Source organism: Coenobita brevimanus, chromosome 68 (assembly GCF_032717465.1).
Source record: "Coenobita brevimanus isolate Jiangsu-jjx chromosome 68, ASM3271746v2, whole genome shotgun sequence".
In the NCBI taxonomy this organism is placed as follows: Eukaryota; Metazoa; Arthropoda; class Malacostraca; order Decapoda; family Coenobitidae; genus Coenobita; species Coenobita brevimanus.
This window is the reverse complement of record NC_137021.1, coordinates 32,107,000-32,110,241: the sequence shown is the minus strand read 5'-3', so window position 1 is coordinate 32,110,241 and position 3,242 is coordinate 32,107,000.

The window sequence follows — 3,242 nt, the reverse complement described above, 5'->3', positions numbered from 1 at the left end:
CCATTTCGAGGTGGTATAAAAGAACTGCTGACAGTAAGGATGCATTATCATAGTGATAATAATGACCTAACTTCGGGACTTTCGTCATACTATGATTTTTTTTTAGGTCACTGACATCGTCAGGTATAAATTATAATGACTGTGATGTGATAATTATTATTATCATTATTATTATTATTATTATTATTATTATTATTATTATTATTATTATCATCATTACTAAGAAAGAGATGGGTGGAATATTTTGAAAGATTGTTAAATGCAGAGGAGGAAAGGTAGGCTGAGGTTGTACGTAGGTGGAAGGGTGCAAGGAATGAATGTGTTGGGAGCGTTGAATGATTCTGTGATTATGATGAAATGCAGGAGGGAGTAAAGGACTTCAGAGCAGGGAAAGCTGCAGCACTTGGTTGTGCTGTGGTATGCCTGAAAAGTGGTGGAGCAACTATTGTTGAATGGTTCGTAATATTGCTGAATGTGTGTTGTGTGAGCGATATGGTGCCGATTGACTGGGCAAGTGCTTGTGAGGTTCCGTTTTATAAAGGTAAGGGTGATAAGTTTGAATGCACTAGCTTTAAGGGTACATGTCTCCTGAGTGTTGTAACTAAGGTGTATGGTAGAGTGTAAATAAAGAGGGTTAGAGAGGGTACAGAGGGAGTGATTGGTGATGAGCGGTGTGGCTTTAGAAGAGGGAGGGGATGTGTGGATCATGTGTTTGCCGTGAGACAGATGTGTGAAAAGTATTTGGCGAAAGGTAAGGATGTGTTATGGGCATTCATGGATTTAGAGAAAGAGTATGATAGAACTGATAAGGAGGCTTCGTGGACTGATCTGAGATTGTATGGATTTGATGGTAGGTTGTTAAAAGGAGTAAAAAATTTTTACGTAAATAGTAGAACTTGTGTAACAGTGGGAAATACTGTGAGTGATTGGTTTCCCGTGAGAGTGAGGCTGCAGCAGGGATGTGTGATGTCACCTTGGTTGTTTAATATTTATAAGGATGGTGTTGTAAGGGAGATGAATGTGAGAGTGTTAGGTGGAAGTTTGAGTCTGGTGAATGCTGATGGTAGAGAGTGGAATCTCAATCAGCTGCTGTTTGTGAATGATACTGCACTGGTGGCTGATTCGGAGGAGAGATTGAGACAGTTAATAGAGGAGAGTCTGGAAGGGTGTGTGAAAGGGGGAAATTGAGAGTAAATGAGAATAAAGTGATGAAGTGTACGAGGTTGGTAGATGGTAGGAGGAAGAATAATGTTTTGAATGGTGAGTTGCTTGAGTGTTTTAAGTATTAAGGGTCATAATTATGTTGCTGTGGATGGAAGAATAGATGTAGATGCGAAGTTTAGAATGAATGAAGTAGGAAAGGTGCTTGGAGAAATGAAACAAAGTGTTCAGATGTCGTTGTCTTAGAATGGATGTAAAGAGAAGGCTGTATGAGGGTTTGTGGTACCGACTGCGTTATATTGGGCTGAAACATGGAATATGGGTGTAACAGAGAGGAAAAGTTTGAATGTAATGGAAATGAGGTGTCTGAGGAGTATGTTGGGAATGACGCGTATGGATCAAGTGAGAAATAATGAAGTGCAAAGGAGAACTGCAGTTATGTGGAAGATGGCTGATCGAGTTGAGCAGAGAGTGTTGCAATGGTTTGGGCATATGAAGAGAAGGGATGAAGAGCAATTGGTGAAAAAGTTTACTGGATCGGATGTAAGAGGTGATCAGTTCAGGTGCGGGTAAGGGGATGGGTTCATTATGCTGTGGCAGGGGTAAACCAGCTCTGCTGTTGAGCCCTCGAGTGGTGTGATGCAGTGTGGATCTGTCCCTTCCCATCTTGGGGCAAAGATACGAATAAATGTGTGTGAGTGGATCAGTAAATGGGGAGTGTGTCGTCCTGTCTCGGCAACCCCCCTTTCTTTGGGGGAAGCAGCCTAGGTATATAGATAAGCTACTGCTACTACTACTAATACTACTACTACTACATCCGCCAGTGAAGTTTAACGAAGGCATGTATTGACCGGTGAGTTTGTTTGTGTACAAGATATTGCAGAGAGTTTTTATCGAATTTCAATTAAATCTGGTGGGGAGGAGAGGCGTGAAAGAAAATATGCCTGGATTTTGAGGTGGATCTGCATCCGGATGCATATGTAAATAATAGCTTTTAGGGCGCTTGTAGAGGTAGTAGTTCTCTAAAACAGTGTAATGGGCAGACTAATGGTAGCATTAACTTGCTATGTGAGACCGTTAAAATATTCGTCTGGTTGAAAAGACCGGAATATTATAATTTCTATTGGCAATGGAACTCGTTCTGTTTATTATTATTGTTATTATTATTATTATTATTATTATTATTATTATTATTAATAAACATTATTATTATTTTCATCATCATTACTATTTTTACTCGCTTAAAGGTCGCCTTTGACGTCCTCCGCTCAATGTCAAGCAAAATAACAACAAACATACAGGAAGTGGATAATTATCGTATAGATTATACTATACCATTGTAAATTTTAGGAGTGTAAGAAGGGACCAAGGAGATGTGAGAGAGTGAAAATAGAAGAAACACTTCACTCCTCTCTCTTGTGCCGCGCTGGTAATTTCAACGACAGACCAAGGATGAATCCATCCCCTCCACTCTAGGCAAAAGGCCAGAAATAAGTCGTAATTCGGGAACCGGTGGCCCGATTGGCCTAAAAATTGTTTTATTCTTCAAGTTAGAGCATTTTAGCGGTACCTTGCTCTAACAAAATTTGCGCTACTTGTGTCGTTTTTGCTGTTATTGTAACAAACCAACAAACATACAGAAATTGGATGATTGTTATATACTGTAGATTATTATTATTATTATTATTATTATTATTATTATTATTAATTATTATTATTATTATTATTATTAATTATTATTATTATTATTATTATTAATTATTATCATTATCATTATTATTATTATTATTATCATCATCATTATTATTTATTATTAATTTTGTATACATGTTTTACAAAAGCAGATGTGTCTGACTCTGAGCATAGACTTAATAGTCCGTTCTTTGAAGTCCGCCAGTCTTCCTTCACGCCATACACTTTCACACATCGCCAGTACAGCGCTAATATCCAGTGTTGCTGGGTAGATCCTGCTAGGACTGTTTCACTGAGGACTGGCGTGGTGGTGATATCGTTGGTGTTATGAAATATTTTTCCTCTGAAAGATGTTCTAACCCATTCTCCCCGGATGTTCTCCCATGATC